Genomic DNA, 7,377 nt, shown 5'->3' on the forward strand with positions numbered 1-7,377 from the left:
AATATTTTTTAGCACTTCCGCTTTTTCGGCGTTATTATTGACAGCTCTATCATTTCCATTCTTTGTGATGGCAATCTTAATTCTTTTTAGTGAAAGCCTTATTAACTCATTTAACGAAGATTAGCAAATGTCAACTGTTGCTGCTTCCAATAACTACACACTTCAGCTAGGCAGACTTCCATAGATGAGGAGGAAAAATAAACTTAAGTTTCATTTCAGTAAATAAGCCTACTTAAAAAAATAAAACCTTGATCAGAAATACACAAGAAAATACTCTTCCTGACGTACTCTTCCTGAGAGTAAGTTTGTGGGTTCAATAAATCATGCAAAAATCAGATAATTTATGAAGTTAATCAAGATAAAGTAGTACGTGTTGTAACTTGAGTTTGCTGTGTGAGGAATGATAGTGTTCAACTGCAAATGATTTTTTAATAATTTTTTATTTGAGAGACTAAAAGCAGCTTTGAAGAACCTCAGAGAGGCCTGTTTACTCATCTGATCCTGGGAGTCTTGAAATCCAAATGATTTATGCCAATTTTTTAATTATCTACTTTGATTAGATATGTAGCTTTGTTTCTGGCAGCACTTACTGATGTGAATGTTGAATGCACAGATGTTGTATTGCAGATGTTCCTTTCAGCTGTCAATTAAAAACACATTTGACAGATCTTTTATTGTTTTAACTTACAGATCTATGAAATGATAGCATAGTTTCAGAAATTCAACAGAAATGTTGAACTGTACCCGAGAAGCAGCTGAAATTATCAGGCACTGATTAAGAACAGTAATTTTCAATTGTTGCCACATCCTTTTTATTGAGATTTACTTTTGCTGAAGAATCCGATCCTTGGGAAAGAGCTGGACAAATAAGGGTGTGTGTGGAATAATAGGAGCGTAGGCTAGAAATGACCTATGTAGTTTCGTTCAGAAAAAATAGCCGTTGCTATTAATAAACAAGCAATAGCATCCTCAAGGTGGGACCCCAGTAAAATGGTATTCTAAAGACTTGACTCATGTCTGCTCTAGCAAACTCCCAAATATGTTTGGAAACCAGCATGAGGGAGGGACCGGAGATGGGACCRGTTGATGGGAACTGTGCGGTCCATYGTGCTGCTTTGTGGCAGAGCAAAGCAGCAAGAAACACCTGAGAGTGGTTAGATRTAACGCTTAAGTTGTGTATTAAAAGCTTCCATTCACCTAAAGAGAGTGTAAAACTTGAAAGAATCTCACTTAGCCCTGTTACATTCAGGGAATTGTTAATAGAGTGGGATGGGTGATATGTTGTTAGATCTCGTATTAATTAAGTCTTTACTAGTTTGCGTTTTAGGAAAAGGCTTACATAATTTACTGCAGATGACAGGAGAAAAAGTAARATGATGTCTTATCTCTTATGTCTGCTTGAGACAATTAGTAACGTTGTGGAGATGGGCAACGTTAACTGATTTTTTAGAAACACGAACTTTGTTTGGGGTTTAATTAATGCGGGAAAAAAATTCTGTTTGAGGTTGCTTCAAAGAACTAATCAGATGCACTCGTCTTGCTTTCTAATTTGTAAGGTCTGTTGCAGTCTGAGTCAGCAAGGCAGATGCAGATGGCTTTCTGAGCAGGTCATTTTGTCACTTTGAAGTTCACAGGTTTTAACCGGCGGAGAGGGAGAGGAGACTGGACAGCACTCAAAAACTAGCCACGAACCGAGGACTGGTTAGAAATGAGGAAGGATTTGGGTTTTTTCGCTCGCTGACATGCAGCACGTCTTTATAGGCTGCAGTCTTATCTGATTAGGAGCAGTTTGTTCACCATATATGCAAAGTTTGTATTGGGGGATGGAGGAGAAAGCCGTGTTTAATGGGACGAACATGTGGGATTTGGTTCTCTTTTAGATAATAGCGTCTTTGTGCTGCACCTGTATTACTTATGACTTATTAGTCATATGTCCTGCAGTTAAGTAATGGGAAATAGTGGAGCAAGCATTTCATTAACTGTGACACTGTTAATTGGTATTGCTTGCTGCCTGGAATTACTTTCCCTGTTTGAATACATGGAAGTATGAATCAGAGCCTGGTGCATTAGCCAGCGAGAGGAAGACAGGCATCTTTGCATGATAGGCTGTATGTATAGAGTAGCTGATCTCATTTGTCTTCCTGGACTGCGAGGTCCTTTTCAGACTTAGATCACTGAAGTATTTGAAAATGGTATATATTTTTTCCATGATTACAATATCGTTATGATTCAGTTTTGAAACTTCAGTGAGATATTTTGGGACAGAATTTTTTTTTCAGACACTTACCATCCATTGTTGTGACCATTTTGTTTCTTGAACTATTAATGCCCACCTTTTGGGATATTTATATATTTAAGTTCCTGGATATATCTGAGTTTAGGAGTCATGCTTTGTGTCTTGTAGAAAATGCTTTTCTATTCAGAAACAGAAAGTTCAAGTTACTTTTCATGCACCCTGAAAATTTACTGCCACTTGTTCTGCCCCTGCACCTTCGAGGATTATCACCCCTCTTGCTGGCAATAAACTCTAGAGCGCAATTAAGTGCCAGTCAAAAAAAATTGACTGATATTGGTCAAAATTAATAATTTTCGGTGCAATAGTATATACAGCAACTATAGTTTAAGAGAATAATGTTGAAATCCCTTGAACGATTACAGCTATTCTTGAGCAATAAAATACTTTTCAAGGGACAGCCTAATACAATGCAACTTTGTAGAATGAGTTGTGAAATTTTCTTTTCATTTGCCACATAAAGTGCCAAATAAATGTTTGCAATAAAAATACAGGCCTGGGACGAATGTGTTTTGCCAATTACAGTGCAATGTGGGCTACAAGGAAGTGTTCAGACTAGAGTCCAGTGTGGATGTTAGCAGAGTAGTATCAGGTTGCAGGAGGCGAAAGGGTGCATTAATTTGCCAAATGACCAGTATGGTTTAATCCTGTATTTGCAAGCCAAATCACTGCCTCCGAAAGAAAAGGGACAGGTGCAATTCTGCGCAAAATAAATTCRGCCAAGGGAAGCAGGCAGGGCCCTGCTTGGTGCCAAGCCAGTGCACGAGGACTGCAGACCGCTGACTGCGAGTTGCCAGTCCCTTCGGCTGGTGCTTGCCACGTTCGGCTCCTCTAGTTGGCCAATACTGGTGTTGGGGGGGCCGCAGGGGATTAAAGCTTTTGCAGCAGAAGGGGTACAAGCCATACTGGGCACACAGCAATTCGGGCTGCTCTTTCTTCCATTGCTCAAGAGCCGGCATGATTCACACTGTTCCTTTTCTTCTTCTTTTTTTTTTTAATTTTTTTTGTGAGTTTCATATTGCAGAAAAGAAACCCAAGATTTTTTTTTTTTCAACACAATTTTATTTCAGCCTAAACACAGCGAGCCGGCGCCCGTATCGATAYGCTTGAGCCTTAATCCAACAACGACGGTTGGGAAACGAAGCCCGGCCTCCCGCTCGCCGAAAAGAGCCGAAGTGAGGACCGGCCCGCGCTTCGCCCACTTTCTTCTGCCCGGGATCGGGGGAAGAAAGAAAGAAAAAAAGAAAGAAAAAAAGAAGAAAAAAAAAAACCACCTGCTCCGCGGAGCCGGCAGAGCGGCTCATTCCCATGGAAGCGGCGCGGAGCAGCCGGCCAAGAGGCAGCGGCGAGCATGACTGCGAGGGGGATCCTTTGCAGCCTTTATATACCGGAGTTATTTTTAACCGCAGCCTCCATGCTTATTACAGTGTTTCCTCTCGCAGGCGCTCAGGAAGCCCGTTTGGCTCCGTTTCCTGCTAACATGCGGCCCTGGCGCGCAAAATCTCTGAGAACAACAGGCCTGAGACTGCTCGGCTCCATTAAAAAAAAAAACTGGCAACTTTTCAAGCYCTGACAGAAAACCTTTGAAAGCGCTGGATTTCCTCCAGCTAACGTACGAGGCTCCTCCGCCGGTGACAAATTAGACCGAAACGGCACAAAATGCTCCTGTGTAAATAACCTTTTTTTTTATTTATTTATTTCTCTCTCTGCATTCAGCCTTTTAATAGTTCAGCCATTATTTATAGTTATTCCTCTGGATGGAAAAATATTTTTACATTTTTCCAAAGATGGGGTCTACTGAAATGTTTTCCTTGTTTGTTTGGGTTTTTGCTTTTTTTTTTTTTTTCCCTCCCTTTTTCCTTCGAGATTTTTGTGACCGTTTTCTTAGGCTCCAGGAGCAACTTTTCCTTCCTGGAAACCAGGACAAAATGGCTGTTGTGAGTTTTTTTCCAGTAAAAGGCCTGTGTCCAGCGCTGAGCACAAGTCTCTGCTAGTCCACGACTATTAAATAATAGTTATAACAGGCCCAACCATCTCCTGATTTCCCGCGAGACAGCAGAAGAGGTCGGTTGTGCTTTATCCGTCCCTTTAGCCTTGAGTTTTACGCAGCGGGTTAGCAAAAGAAAAGTATTTTATTTTTTCTTGTCGACTTCTCCGTGCGGTTCCGAAGGGAGTCCCGCTCCCAGAAGCGACCCGAACTATCGGAATAGATGTGACCTTCGCTGCCGAGAATGCTGTTTGCTCCTGAGTTCACGTTTTTTACAACGGTCTGACGAAACCTTAACCTGCAGCAACTTCTCATGTCCATTCGGTAGTAACAGCCTGGAGTYGTGGATGGTAACTCCAGACCACGAGAACGCGGCGATTTCCGAGGTTTTTGGGAGCATCTCCAGCAGGCTCAACCTTGTCTGGGTCGTGGCCACTCGGATGCTGCAGGAACAAGGTGGTTGCAAGGAGCAGGTTCCCCAGAGCAAKCGGGCTGCCCGGCCTTGCCCTTCTCCGTGCTGCCTGGGTGCTATCGTGCGTTTTACTCATCTGGTCTGAACCACGGGCGGAGAAGCCGCACGCTCCCCGCGCGCTCGGAGGAGCGAGCGATGGACGGGTCCTCGYGCCCCGCGCCGGCGCGGCCCCTTTCCGGGCAGCACAGGCCGATGCCCGTCAACACTGCTGCAGGGCGCCGCGGCTGTGGAACTCGTTCCCGTATTTTTTTCCTTTCATATCTGCCGTGTCTCCGAACCGCTAGATTGTGCCGCATGGCAAGAAATAAAATACGCACCCTCGGATGGACCGTCTCTGTCGTTTCTGATCGACAGCGGCATTTCTGCCGCCTGCTTTTCCCCTGGAGCTTGGGGCGGTGTGGTAGCATCTCCAGGGATAAAAGTCATCCGTATCTCGAGAGTCCAGCTAATGTCTATTTTACTGCCCAAACCTCTGTGTTTTGCTACACCAGTGACAATGCAATACTGAACTGGGAGCTGGCTGGGTGAAGCGTGGTTTGAATGAGCAGCTATCGCCACCTCTCAGATGACCCTTATTTTGATCGGTATCGTTTTACTCCCAAAAAGTTATCTACATTTCACGCAGATGTGGTTAACTTAACTTTTGCAGTTGAAAATTGCTGCTGTGAGATGAGAAAAAAAAAAAAAACCGTAAACAGTTTCTAGATGGGGAAGAGATGAAGTCTGCAGTTTGCAGGTTTTTTTGGGGGTCTTCATGCCGTGCCGCAGCTGGCAGCCGCGCTCCGGCTCCGCCGGGCTCCCTCCTTTGGACGGGACCCGCCGCACCRGCAGGCAGGACTCCAAATCAGCGCGCCGCTTCGGCGCGTGGGCCTCGCTTCGCAAAGGCGCTGCTGCAGCCCCAGCTCCCAGCGTTTGCCCGTGCAGTTCAGGGACGGMGCGGTGTGCCGCAGCAGATCCGCGTTTATTTTCGGGCAGGAAACCGAGAGTGCAAAAATGCACCGTGAACTGAAGGGCCAGGGTGAAGCGCCATTTATTTATTTATCTTACCTCGAGGTGGCCGGGTTGCGTTCATCGCAYGCGGCCCAGCGGGCTAAAATTGACTCGTTTTGATGCTATTTGGGGCTCGCAGTAATGAAAACCCGCCTTTGTGCGGGCTGGCGGCCTGCGTCACGGCCCGGCCTGGGCCTGCGGCACCGAGGAGGCCCGAGCGGCTCGGCCGCAGCTCGGCGGCTCTCGCCAGCGCCCTCCRTGAGTGCCCGCCGGACGCTGACGGACGGACGGACGCACGGAGACCTCGCGAAGCCAGCTTACTTACCCTCCTTCAAATACAACTGAAATTTATAGCTAGCAGCTTCTAAAATAACTCGCATCACTACCACCTCCAAAAACAGCTCGGGGACCATGTGGCCTTGTGGTTATGGCTCGGGGGTTGTGGTGATGAAGTCAGAGATTCAAATCCAGTTGTAGGGAGATAAAAAGCTTCAAAGAAAGTGAAACTGTTTTTTTTTTCTTTTTTTTTTCTTTCGCCCTGATTCTGTGGAAATAACAACACCGCACTGTACTTCTTTACACCTGAAAAACAAAATTTGCAGTTAAAAAATATAAGGGAGGGAGTTGGCAGGTCCGACTGCACGGGCACGCGGGGAAGGGTGCGGAGGAGAAACGCGGCCCCTCGGAGCGGCCCCGGCCCCTCGCCGGCGCGCGGGAGACGTCAGGGTGGAAAGTCGAGGGCTTTTTCAAAAAAAATCCTTCAAAAGGCTTCGACTCCGCCGAGTATCAAAGATGTCTTTGAATCGCTACAATTACAAGTGGCCAAATAGAAACCGAACACTTTTCCGAGCAGATGGACTTGGCCCTCGGTACCCAAATCACCAAAAACTCCCRAAGCGGCGGTTTTAGGATGGATGTTAATGGAGCTCTGAGCAAGACGCATTAGTGATCTGGACTATAGCAACATTTTAATTAAAAAGTTGTACAATAACAGACTCAAAATGTAAACTTCAAAACATTTAAAGCCTAAATTACCCTGGGTTAAGAGCTGGCACGGAGTATGTAATTTTTCACATTCCAGACTGCCTTCATTATAGTTCAAGAAGCCACAGAAATACACCGTTACGAGCCAGGAATAGTTCTTCCTTTTATTTGGAAAGAGAATTACAGAGGGAGCTATTGGGAACCGAAGTTTAGTTCCTAAAGCAGGAGCAGGCTACAATATTTTTATACACAACTGTGACCACAGACTTGCACTCATTCAAACATGCCGGACTAAACGGTGCCGGCTGTATAAATACGCGACGCTAAGTTAAAACACAGGTTCTTTTTTATTTYGGCTTTGAAGGTTTATCATGCTATTTCTACTTGCAACAGCGTTTAAAGTCAGAATGCCATATATATGTGTGTGTGTGTGTATATATATATAAAAAAACAGCTAGTAAACTGTAAACCTAAAAAAAAACTTTTGCTAGTAAACCTACAAATTAAGAGCCCAGATCTTCGTCAGGTTTGTGACAGTGTGAAGCCGATCCAGCTGTTGCTGATGGGCAGATGCTTGCTTTCATTTACAAACAGGCGCTTAAAATCACTAAGCCAATATTTCTGGTTTAATGCTTTTTTTTTTTTTTTTTT

This window comes from Rhea americana, unplaced genomic scaffold (assembly GCF_003343005.1).
Source record: "Rhea americana isolate MKP2758 unplaced genomic scaffold, rheAme1 scaffold_390, whole genome shotgun sequence".
In the NCBI taxonomy this organism is placed as follows: Eukaryota; Metazoa; Chordata; class Aves; order Rheiformes; family Rheidae; genus Rhea; species Rhea americana.